Source organism: Pistacia vera, unplaced genomic scaffold (assembly GCF_008641045.1).
Source record: "Pistacia vera cultivar Batoury unplaced genomic scaffold, PisVer_v2 Contig8, whole genome shotgun sequence".
In the NCBI taxonomy this organism is placed as follows: Eukaryota; Viridiplantae; Streptophyta; class Magnoliopsida; order Sapindales; family Anacardiaceae; genus Pistacia; species Pistacia vera.
In genome coordinates, this window is record NW_022196667.1 from 90,023 (window position 1) to 103,709 (window position 13,687).

At 35.8% G+C, this 13,687-nt stretch overlaps 2 pseudogenes; one reads left to right on the forward strand and one right to left on the reverse strand.

The window, feature by feature from the left end:
• Positions 1–363: 363 nt before the first annotated feature.
• LOC116117097 lies at positions 364–3,189 on the forward strand (annotated as a pseudogene).
• Positions 3,190–7,693: 4,504 nt separating this feature from the next.
• LOC116117098 lies at positions 7,694–13,174 on the reverse strand (annotated as a pseudogene).
• Positions 13,175–13,687: the final 513 nt, after the last annotated feature.

Sequence of the window (13,687 nt, forward strand, 5' to 3'; positions counted from 1 at the left end):
CTGTTGATTGATCAAAGTATTGAACCCATACAAGGCACACACAAAAACAAACATTTTATGCTATTTATAATCGGTATAGATCAAGTTTACTATTGACTTGGGGGTCTTTTTTCTTCCTCAACAAACATCTATGTTCAAGCTACCTGCCTCTCAATCTACTTCTCAATTAATTTCTGGTCTTCTTAATTTGTTTGAGCTTTGAAGAGTTGCTCTCTTATAACAAAGAAGAAAAAAAGGTGAAACCGGTACTTAGCTTTCGTGTTAAGCAAATGATTTGTTGAGTTTTTGATATGGCTTTTGGGTATTTTTGTTTTCATTTTTGTTTGCTAACTGGCTTTTTCTTTTCTTATTTTAGATTTTGATATGGCTATGCGGTATTTGGCATTTGTTTTTATTTGTTAATTGGTGTTATTTTGTTATTGTTTAAGGATTAAGAGACAAGAAGGTGGTGTCATGTAGTTATTAATTTGAAGTTAGTAACATATGTGTTTATAAATATTGGTGTTATTTTGTTCTACTTTGAGGATTAAGAGACTAGAATATGTGTAATGTAGTCATTGATTTGAAGTTATTATGGATTTTGAATGCAGGGTTAGGGCCATAAAGTTTCTGGGAACAAAGCGACACCACGACAAGTGGCTGAAAGACACTGAGAATTATGTGGTAAAAGGTTGCTTTGCAATGACGGAGTTGGGACATGGAAGTAATGTATGTATGTCAAGGTTGTTAATTGATTTTTGGAATCTTACTATGTTCTTAAGTTTTGAACTTTGTGTTGGGTTTTGTTATTTTTACGTTAAAGGAATTGAAACAGTTACCACTTATGATGCAAACACTGGAGAGTTTGTTATAAACACTCCTTGTGAGTCAGCTCAAAAATATTGTATTGGTGGAGCAGCCAATGTAAGAAATTTTTCTTTCTTTAAGATTTGGTTGGCAATTTTTGTTGTTCAATTTGATTCCCATGCCATGGGTAGAAATTGTGCTTGCAGTATCTGTGTTTACATAGTTTTTGTTGTTTTGCCTGTTTAGCATGCAACACAGATGGTGGTCTTTTCGCAGCTTGAAATTAATGGGAAAAATCAAGGGGTTCATGCATTCATTTGCCAGATCAGGGATGCAGATGGTAAAATTTGTCCTAATATCCGGATAGCTAATTGTGGTCATAAAACTGGGTTGAATGGGGTTGATAATGGTTGAATTTGGAAAGAGTTCTAAGACCTTTTGGAGCTAAACTGCTATACTTTATGTTTGAATGACCTTAAAAAATTATGCTTTCTATAGTTAAGATGTAACTCAAAAGTTTTGGAATTTTTTCAAGTTTGATAATGTCTGAATCCCCAAGGAGAATTTGTAGAATTCAATTGCTGATGTTTCACCTGATGGAGAATATCTTAGTTCAATCAAAGACCCAGATCAGGTAATTACCTTGCTGCTAGATGGCATATAGTTATCTTGTTCTAGCTTAATTTATCTGATAAGATGACTTTCTAAGCTCTTATATATTTGTGTTATTTTTTGAGATTTGCAGCTTTCATGGCCGCTTTAACATCTGGTCATGTAAATATAGTATCAGCAGCAGTGTACATATCAAAGGTAATAATGGATTTTAAATCTGGTCTCCCTTCAGTTGCAAAACTTTTGCAGTTGTATATGATTCTTGGGCCAAGGATGCAGGTAATCCTGAGAAACTTAATGAACTACTGGAAATTAACATTCTTCTCTTTTTAGATTGGCTTATCAATAGCTATAAGGTATGCATTATCAAGGCGGGCATTCTCTATTAAACCAAATGGACCTGAAAGCCTGTTGCTCGATTATCCAAGTCATCAACTGCGACTATTGCCTCTCCTTGCAAAGACGTAAGTATCTCGATAACTTGTATTGTGAAAATTAAATTTTGTTGTAACTTTGGGATTAAACTTTTCTCCCTTCTTTTCCCTTACATTTATAGTATCTGGTATGAACTGAGTATATATGTTACTGGATTTGCCAGTGTTGACACATCTACATAATTTTCCCAATTGACTCTTATCTGTTTGCAAAGTAAGTAGGGAGTTTGATTCTATTGAAAGTGTATATTTTTCACTTAGTAATGCTAATAAATTTATCCTGATTGCTTTGGTAATATGTGGTATTTGAATAGAAGTAATTATATTGGATCTATCTATTGATGATCTTAACTAATAGACTAGTGTTGTTATTTCTGTTGCTATCCTCACCCTTTCCTCCCCATTATTGATTCTGCAACAGATATGCTATGAATTCTGCTGCAAACCACATAAAGATGTTATATGTGAATAGGACCCCTCAGTCAAACAAAACCATTCATGTTATTTCAAGTCCATTCAAGGCTACTTTTACCTGGCACAATCAGCGAACACTACAGGTCAGGAACTTCAACTACACATCGATTATTTACATTCATGTTAAGTGGTCTGATTCAGACTACTGTTCTGCTAGGAACGCCGTGAAGCATGTGGAGGACAAGGCCTGAAGACTGAAAATCATGTTGGTCATTTGAAAAGTGAATTTGATGTGCAATCTACTTTTGAAGGGGACAACAATGTCCTGATGCAGCAGGTTAATGTCTATGGTCTTCTCTCTTATAAACTATGACAAAGAATTGCAACATATCCCTATTAATTGTTTACAAGTGACCTGCATATCTATAAACTACATTTTTGTTGGAGACAGGAATAGGTATCAGAGAAAAAGTTAGATTCTGACTTACCTTCTTCCGAAATGACATGAATTGTTTAATAGCCTTCCTAAAAGTGTTGGGGCATAAGAAGACTTTTGAACTTGATCTTTTATTGAATTAGTTTATATTTCCTTCATGTTTGACCTTTAGTAGATTATAGATTTTAGAGTTTTTAGTACTGATAATAGCCTGCTATTTATGTAGATTGCATGTCAATAATCCTCTTGTGTTTTTTAATTGAAATTCTGCATATTGCAATAATCAGTTTTGATTTCCATATTAATTCTGTAAGCTTTGCATACCAATTTTTAGTTTGTTTTGATCAATGGCTAAATGTTAATATGGAACTATATTTATACTCAATTTTACTTTCTCCATAAATCTCACTTCGAAATGGCTGTGCATGTTTTTCCATTCTTCCAGGAAATGAAATTTTGCTACTTGCTAACATTGAGAGCTTTAAGGTAACTGTTTCTTGGCCATTTTCTTTCCTTAGAGATATACGGTTGATCAATGTAAGGGGGTTTTTCTAGTAGCTAGTGATTTATTTGGATACACTGATTGATGTTTATGCAATTGTCCTTTCGTGTTTACTTATTGGTGTGGTTGCTGCTCTGTATGTTGAAGCAGATCATATAACCTAGTTTTGCATTCTAAATATTGTCATTATTTTGGTGGTGTTTGTGGATCATGTTGTTATGTGATCAATGGTATGTATTTCTAAAAATAGGGCCATATCAATTGGAATACAAACTTGGGATGTATATTACTACTAGTTGTATGGGGCTTGCATGTTCGCCATACAGCTTGTTCACTTATGCATTTTCATTTCAAGAACTGCTCTACTAGGCATAATTCTTGTGTTTGGGTTAATTTTTTACTATTTAACGATCGACAGGTTGCTAAGCAAAGGATGCAGACTGGGCAGTTTGTTTCAGCTCCGGATGTTGTAAGGATTTAAGGGTCTATATGCAGTATGACATTGAAATAGTTCTGTTTACCTGGGGTTCATTCTTCTTTTATTTTGATCTCTGTACTTTGGTTTTTATTTTGTTCTTTGTACGGTAACATGTAAAAAGTGTATCATTCAATAAATTAATTAAGAGATTGTTGAATGTTTAAATTTATTGTTGAATTGTGATAATTGTTGTTGGTTGAGGAATATTATGAAGAATTTCATTATATTATTTCATTATTTAATTGGTAATAATCAGGAAAATAAACTAACTGCAAAATAAAAAAATTTTAAAAAAAATTTACAAAAAAAAATTCTTGACAGTTTATTAAGGAATGAAAATTATTATTAATAAATATTTTTATTTTGCGTGAACCTTGAATATCCATTCAATTTGTACATAAGAATCTCTCGTCATCAATTTATTAAACTTTTTGAAATCATCAATGAGTTTTAATTCTTACTATATTCAATCTATACTTTCTTCAACCTGTACTTCAGTGATTCTATAGATTTTTGAATCTTGGTGTCATCTGTTTGCTTCACTTTCTAACATGTCTCATGTAGATATTGAATCAACACCCCAATCTGGCTGATTCAGCAACACATTCAATCCCATCTCTGTACACAATTCAAGGGGCTATGCTCCAAATGTTGCCCATGGTAGGACACCGATTTGGTAGTACCCGCCTTTTCTCATTATTTCATAAGATACTCACTTGAGCTACAAAACTATCAGGTCGCACTTTCCTGATAAGAGACTCGACATCTAAAGCCAATCTCTCCGATAATTTCTGGGCACAAAGTATAAACAACACAGATTTTGATTTAGGTTCTCTAATCGCGAAAACAGACATTTTTGTGTGTTCCAGCATGCAAAGCTTGCAAACTAACTCATCAGAAGCTCTCAAGTCATCAGATTTTAATAATGAAAATGGCCACACATTTTGCAGAGTTGAAAGCAATCCAGTTGCCATTAAAATTACATTAACAAACAAAATAGTCAACAAGATCAAACCCTATCCTACATTTCTTAAGCAAAACTGGGTGAAAATTTCTATTAAAAAAGTGTGTGTGACAAAATAGAGGTATTTAATATTTAAATAACATGCAAAATTTTCATTCGAAGAATGAAAGAAAATTAAAAAAGAAAAATAAATAATAGAAAAATACGTACCAGCCTGACGGCATCCTTTTCAACGGTGCGAGCGCATGACAGGAAGTTTGACGGTAGTTTATGGTGGATCGAAAAATGTGATGAATGTGAATAATGAATGTTGGCTTTACATGAGTAATCTGGTGTGGTAAGGAATACTCTTGTAGGATGATTTCAAATATAAATATCAGCCACGTGGGAAGAGGTATTTGGAGTCTATTTTTCATTAGTCCTATAGCTTTCATCGTATCTCTCACCGCATCCACCTCAGTTCACATGCCTTTGGAACCATATACTCAGTTACTCACATTACCGTGAACTCTGCAAGAACTTTGCCTTTGGCTCGAAAGGCATTCACTCAATCATGTTATATGCCTTTTCTAGCCTTCCAACATGACCTATAAGGGTAACCATGCAAGCATAATGCTCCATTTCGAAAACATTCAACGCTCAATCTTTCATACCCTCAACTCACTCAATTCATCTTGACATCTTTATCACAGACAAAGCAAGCGTATGCTCATGTTCTTACAACCGGCGTATCTAATGACACGGATCTCGCAACAGAAACTCTGTCTTAATATGCAAATCACCAAGACTTCGATGACAATGTGATTCATATGGTGTTTGTATACGGCTTTAATTTAGATTCGTTTGTTCAGTCTTCTTTGATTCATTTGTACATTAAATGTCAGAACATTGGGGACGCTTACAAAGTGTTTGACAAATTAGCCCAACTGGATGTGAAAACTTTTAGTGCTCTGCTTGCGGCTTACGCGTGACAAGGGTGCGTGGATGCAGCGAAAAAATTCTTTAACGACAAGTGTTTCATGAAATGGAAAATTTGGATGTAAGTGCTTGTAATGCTTTTGTTACGGGTCTCTGTAGGAATGGTCTTCTTGACAATGTGTTGGAGGTCTTTAGGCAATTCGAGAGCCAAGGGATGGAATTAAATGTTGTGTCTTGGACGTCAATGATTGCTGGTTTCCCACAAAATGGGAAAGGTATTGAGGCCTTGGAAATTTTTAGAGAGATGCAGATGGTGGGGATGAAGCCAAACAATGTTACAATACCTTGCTATCAGCCTATGGAATTATTGATGCTCGGGAAGGCGGCTCATTGCTTTTTTAGCAGAAGAGTAATATCTGATAATTTTTTTATCAGAATAGTGATATGTATGCTAAGCGTGGAAGGATTCAAATGTCACAACTTTGTTTTGAAATGATGTCATCCAAAAACTTGGTTTGTTGGAATGCTATAATGCGTGGATATGCTCTGCATGGAAAGGCTAAAGAAGCTATAGAGATTTTTCATTTGATGCAAAGAAGTGGACAAAAGCCTTGTTCTATTAGCTTCACTTGTGCATTATCTGCCTGCAGCCAGGCTGGCCTAGTTGATGAAGACGGCAAAGTTTTTGATAGCATGTGTAAAGAGCATGTTGAAGCAAGGATGGAGCATTATGCTTGCATGGTGACCCTTCTAGATCATGTTGGAAGGCTAGGAGAGATAGAACATGATTGAGCAAATGCCTTTCGAGCCAAATGCTTGTGTTTGGGGAACTTTGCTTAGTTCTTGTAGAGTTCACGGTAATGTGTTGTATAGGTAGGGCTGCTGCTAACGTCTCTTTGAATTGGAACCTACAAATTCTGGGAACTTTATCCTTCTGTCCAATATATATGCTTCCAAGGGCATGTGGACTGAGGTTGATGTGGTGAGAGATATGATGAAAGCTATGCGGTGAGAGATATGATGAAAGCTATGGGTTTGAGAGATAATGTGCTCGTAAACTTGTTTGAGATAGTTCTCAGGACTCAATAAAAGAGGTGAGATACTAATTAAATTCAGTTTGTACATCACATCAATTTTCGCATGGTTAAAGGTAATCGTAGTTGCCAAATTTTGTTTTCTGGACGTCAAAGAGGAACTTGACATTAAAGTACATTGCTTTTTTCCCCAGATGCCAAAATTTTTTTGTCTATAAGTACTGTATTTTTAAATATTTTTGGAAATGCAACAGTTTGACCTTTGGTCCTTATGCTCATGTGTAGTGGTAGTCTATTTTACTGTACTTGAAGGTGACTGGTTTTGCCATGACCGTGATATTTTCAGGGCTGAACATAATAGTAGTGAAAGATAAAGAAATAAATGAAGAAATTAGGCGTAATCAAGGCCTTGAAACTTGCAAGGCATTGGTCGCCACCACTACTATATATTACTAATATCTATTTAAGTTCAATGTTGCATACCTTAAGTATTATTAGTATTTTTTTTTTAAGAAAAAAGAAAATCCAAGTCCCAAAAACTACCGACCTTGAAAAAAAAAATTAGTTATTAATTTAAGAGTATAAACATTATAATTAAACATTATTACATAATTTATGGGCCTTTAGTGATGGAATGAACTGAATTGTTGATGTTTAAATATAGATACTCCAAGTCACTCAAGTCCTGCTAATAATCAAACATTTTCGGGCAAATAAATACAACATTATTCACAAAACATTAAGAAATTAAAAATAAAAAAATTGCTGAAGTAAAATTGCAACATAAAATTAAATATATCTTGGGAACTTTTCCTGTTCTTCTGATTAAACGCATAAAAAAATCTATTAATTGCAATGGTGTATAACACAAGGAACAAAATCTTTCCTCACAAAATTCCTCAATCGGTCTCTGGCCTCTTGGATGTGCTACCAACTCAAGCAGTGCTAACTGAGTACCTTAGACTCAAATGTGGTCACCAATAGTCCCGAACAGGAGCACAATCCATCTTTAAAATGTGTGGAATCTCTCCTCAGCCTGTATAGAGTTCTCTACCAACAATTTTCGAGATGATTTTCATTGCAGCATGGCAATCACCACATACGAAAGTCCGTTACTATCCGAATGGGAGCACGGCATGGCTGCAGAGGAGACCTTGCGATACAGCGAGTATCTCACTATGAGCAAGAAGAGCTTCCTCCTTATCTTCTTGGTCTATGTCATGTAGCACAAAATTTGTCTCGAATGTAACCAGCCTCTTCATTTGAGCCTTCAAACCTCTAATAAGAGCATATCTTATCACTCTCTGGATGAGATGTATCTCCTGTTTGAAAGTCATGGTACTTTCTCTCCTTTTTTTTTCTATTTCACAATATCCGATGCTTTAACAAGTACAAGGCCAACTTTGTCTCATTCAAACGTGAGGGATCTAGCTGCTCAACAAGCTCAGCACATCGGTCACAAGCTCCAAATTCCCATGAATTCTGCAAACATTCATCAGTGTCTCCAAACATCAACACTTGCCTCCATTGGCATTTTTCAATGAATTCCAGTGCTTCATCTAAATACCCTGTGCTTCCCAACATGTTAACTATACTCACATATTGCTTCATGGACGGAAAATCCCATAGTCATTGATCATTGATTCAAAGTGCAACATTCCCTCATCACAATCACCCAAAATGATAGGTCCCGTAAAAACACTCACAAAAATATCCTCTTCGGGTGAGGATGTACCCAATTTAACTGGAATAATTTCTATCCCTCATTGATAATCCACGGCTGCTTGTATAGCAGACCATATGCATGAAACTGAAACACAGAGTAAGCCGAAATAAGAGGAACATCCAAGGCCATCCCGTAATCGACACTTTACAAATGAAATAATAGAAAGGACTCCACGTACTACTGAAATAAATGCAAGAGAAAGATAACATCAAGCTTAAATTTCTCCAGCTGCTAAGACCCAGTCCATGCATGCATGCACGCCACTACGTCGTCACGCCCGTTTGCGTTCTCCCGTCAATCTCCACCCAAATATTTGGGATTTGGTTTGAAACCTCTAGCTGAACGTCGTGGCTTATCACAAAACAACAGGCAAAGAAAACACCTCTGAAAATCTGACCATCAGGTTTGAGTCCTGTTCGCTTGAATCGAGAGAAGCAATCGACGGCATCCTCCGTAGATCATTCTTTGCAAGGCCTGTTATCATGGTGTCCCAAGATGTCAAATTGCGTTGCTCCATATTATTAAAGACATTAAACGCATCATCCATAGAGCACATTGTGAATACGTTTTTAAGATCTTGTTGTAGGTGCTGACATTAAGAGGGTTCGTTGCTCTTACATGTGTTCATGCACAGCTTTTGCTTTTCTAAACCTTTGGCTTCCCCACACGCCTGCATTAGCTTTAGCAGTCCCGGCAAATCAACTGCAATAATTGCTTTTCTAACACGCCTAAAACACAGTTCTTCACTTTTCCTTCCTTAATGAAACCATCCAACTCCTCTAGGATACCATTATTTTGGCTACTTTGCGAGGCCTCAGTAAAACCTTTACTACTTGAGAAGTCACCATCCTGCTATGAATCTCATTGGGTAGGAAAAATATTGTTCCCTACAACGTCTTGCACCATCCACATTAACCTCGTTTGGTATTTGCTGAAAATCTCTAGAGTTGCGGTTCTCAGCACCAGGGTTTGGGGATTTGAAGTGTCATCTGGTTGAGAGCATAGAGTCTAGGGTACTTGAAAGAGCAGAGAGAAATAGAAGGATTGGTGAAAAAGTAAGCGAAGATCTCATTGTTTGGTGGGAATTTGGCAAGTTGCAGACTGAACCCTACTGGAATGAAAGAAAATAAAAAATATAATAGAAAAAATACATACCAGCCTGACAGCGTCCTTGTCACCGGAAAAGCTAGCGACGGCAAGTTGAGGTAGTTTACGAGGTTCTTAAAATTTCATAAAAGCTGAGAATTTGTTGTATTTTTTTTTTAGGAGTAATCTGGTGTGGTAAGGACTAGTCTTGTAGGATGAGTTCAAAAACTACCAGTCCTCACATCTTACAATTTAGGATTTACTTGTCAACCACTCCTTACGTGTCGAGCACTTTTCACATAGCTTGTCTTACACTCCAAATTTATTTTTCACATCCTACAATAATCAAGGATATACTTCTCTACAACTTCATAAAATAAACAAAAAAAAAATCCATACATGACATAAATATTTAGTTTGTGGTATGACAGATATGGTACTCTGTGGTATTTTTATTTTTTTTTATTATGTAGATTATCGAGAAACAAAGGTTAATACATATTATATATTCTAAAACCAAGCTATAAAACAACTCCATGTAAATGGGTTGCCATAGGATGTGATAGTGAGCAAAATTTGTCGCCTCTTAACCCACATATGTAATTTCTAGTCTAATAATGTTAGGTCACATCTAATCTCACAACTTCGACGTGAATTCGTAATTGATCAGCTCATAAATGGACATGTGGGACACATAGAAGCAAGCAAGACCTATTTGCGAACTAATCAATTAGGAACTGCCCGTCATGGTTGTGAGAAAAGATTATCAAAGTGGATTAGACCTAGCATTACTTTCTGGTCACTTTAAACCTGAAATCACTCACTTGATACAATTGCATCCATTTATTTGAATTTTAAAATTTATGTGATAACATACCTCAAGAATAGTCAAATGTTTACTTCTCTATGACTATAGTCGAATGAACATAAGATTGTTTATATATATATATATAAATAATTGTACAAGAAAGAATCATTGTTACTCTAATCAAATTGTTCATTCACATCTATTTTTTAGGACATAAATAACTTCATTTCCTAAAAATGGTGCATGCATGCACTAATACCAACCTCAAATATTGAGACATAATGGAATTCTAGATATTCACCTACAAATGATAAGAAAAATAGAAGTAACTACCAAATCATTGCTGACAGATGCATGCGCACATGATTCACATATGGAGACGATTAAAGTTCAACTTGATTTCTTATAATGTAAATAATTACAAAATCAAAGAAAATTATGAATATCTCAAATAATTTGGTTTATTTGCCTTATTAAAAATAAAAATACATGTTCAAAACGTTATTCAGTCGTCTACATAAATCTAAAAACGTTCATATCAACACTAGAATTTTTCAAGCTCCCCATGTCTCCAAATCTACCACGCAATGAAAAATTTTAGTTAGAACAAACAGTCATAGCAATAACCTTCGTTATTGATGTACAAAAAATTACCAAGTAATGAGGACACACATGTATATTGCATGGAAAACAAAACACACCCTCATTGACCAATTGTATTAAATTTCAGAAAAATAATGTACAAACCTGTATGATAAGAACCAAGAAGTCCATTCTCTTTAGCATATGAAACCTTGGCAGAAATACTCTCCGTATCATCGAAACTAATCCAAGATGTTCCAGAATACAATAGTTCAAACAGTGTTAATTGTGACAATGTTTTCGATATTATAAAGTCCTCAATCTAGCCGTCCAACCGATTCATCTGAGGATAAAGCTGCCTCAACAGATGGGGCAAAAAATCCATGCTTATTAGCATCAGCAAGCTTCCAAGCTAGCCATAAAATGGAAGGTCGAGACAATTTTATCAGAAGGCACCCAGCTTGAATCTAGCTTGTGACTCCATAATTTCCGTTAACTTGATTGTTTCCTGGATTATAATACTTCAAAATAACACTAATAAATAAATAACGAAAAATGATAATAGAAAAGTCATACCAGCCTGATGGCGTCCTTGTCATCAGAAAAGCTTGCGACGACGAGTTTGATGACAGTTTACAGGTTTCTAAAAATTCATGAAAGCTGCGAAGGATGAATGCCTTTTATATGAGTAATCTGGTGTGCTGAAGACTTTCTTGTGGATGAGTTCATATATGAGAACCAATAAATTCTGCCACGTGGGAAGGGATATTGAGTTTTTTATAGTCCACTTTTAAGATTTACAGTTTAGTCCCAAAAACTACCTGACCTTAGATAAAAAATAACTAGGTTGAATGGGATTGCAAATGTTAGAATGTGAAAGAATAGCAGACTGAGAGGTTTAAGGAAGTTTGATTTGTGGCAGGATGTGAGTATAGAAACAAAGCAGTGTTGACTAAAGTTGACCAAATTGTTAACTGTATTCTGTTAACAATATTGGGTACAGTTACATTAGTTGGGCTTTTAGTTGTAACAGTTACATTTCAGTTGGGTTAGTTGTAACAAATTTGTAGGGCTTGTTGTAACAAATTTGTATGGGCTTTTAGTTGTATTAGTTTTGTATATAAAGTGTGAAAAGTACACTGAGAAATAAGAAAGCAAATACACAAAAGTATTCAGTTACGTTTCCTCTCAAAATTTGCTTTACTCTTTCTTTCGTTTTTACTTCATTCTAAGCTACTGTCTCAATTCATTGGTATCACTTGAGTTAGTTTACTCTGACCTTGGGGCCCTTCCCCTGTTACAACTCCCGAAGGTTATAGGTATTACATTCAATTTCTTGATGACCATAGTAGATTACCTGGCTTTTTCCTTTAAAAGCCAAATCTGAAACTTTTAGTGTTTTTAACAGTTTCATGTCTTAGTTGAAAAGCAATTAACACATCTTTAAAATGTGTTCAAACCGATTGGGTGGGTGGTATAGGAAGCTAGTCCCTTACCTACAAGAACAGGCATCATTTTTAGACATCCATGTCCTCACACTCACCAACAAAATGGTAGAGTTGAGAGGAAACTAGGCAAATTGTGGAACAAGGCCTGACTTTGTTAGCTCAAGCTAGTATGCCACTTAAATTTTGGTGGTTTGCTTTTCAAACTGCAGCTTACCTCACCAATAGACTACCCACACCAGTACTGTCCAATATCTCCTTTCCAAGTTCTATTCAAAACTTCTCCAAATTATTCCCACATTAAAGTTGGATTTGTGTCTATCCTTTCCTTGGCCATACAGCAGCCATAATTTAACTTTCACACCACCAAATGTACCTTTATTGGCTATAGTTGATCATAAGGGATACAAGTGTTTGGATATTCTGGTCGGATTTACATTTGTCAAAGTGTTCAGTTTGATGAATCTGATTTCCTTTTAAAACATCCAATTTTCTAGTTCAAAGTCTGCACCCCATTCCACACACTGAGTCTGTTTCTAGCTTATTTGTCCTTCAGTTTGGTCTATACCTGATTCTGTCTCCAGGTACTTATTAATCTGTTTCAAATTCACCTTTGTCTGCTTGTCCTTCCACCAGAACAGTCAATCTCACAGGATATTGCCCTTCTTAGTTCACTTCCTTTATCATCTCCCTGCTCTTCTCAATCTCATCTACTCAGCCTTTACCATCTTCACAGTTCGTCCAACACTGACCTTAATATGTCCTCTACTCTCTCTTACTTCCTCACTCATCACCTATTTATCCCCATAACTGTAGGATCAGATGAGTCTTATGCAAATCCTCTTACTGTTGAGCTGTCTTTAACCAAGCCTCCACCTCCTGTCTTGAACACTCATCCCATGCTTACTAGGTCCAAAACCAAAGCACATATACCATCCTTGTTTCCCATCTTCTCTTGACAATACAGAACCAACTACTGTTATAGAAGCTCTATCACATCCCCTGCCGGAAAGCTGCCATGCAATCTGAATTTGATGCCTTGCTAGCTAACCAAACTTGGATTAGTTCCTACTACCTCGAAATGCATCCTGTAGGTTGTAAATGGGTTTTTCGGATAAAGTATAATCCTGATGGTTCCATTCAAAGGTTCAAGGCCAGGCTGTGGCAAAAGGTTTAACAAAATCGGGAATTGATTATCTAGAAACATTCAGTCCCGTAGTTAAGTCCCACAATCAGAGTTATTTTGAGCTTAGCAGTGAATAAGGCTGGGAAATTCAGCAGGTAGACATCAACAATGCTTCCTAAATGGAGAACTTACTGAAAGGTATATATGACTCAACCTGAGGCTTTGTCAGTTCTCAACACCTCATCATGTGTGCAGATTAGTTAAGGCTCTTTATGGTCTAAAACAGGCTCCTAAGCCTGGTTTGAGAAGCTAAAAAAGGCTTTTTTTAAGCTGGGA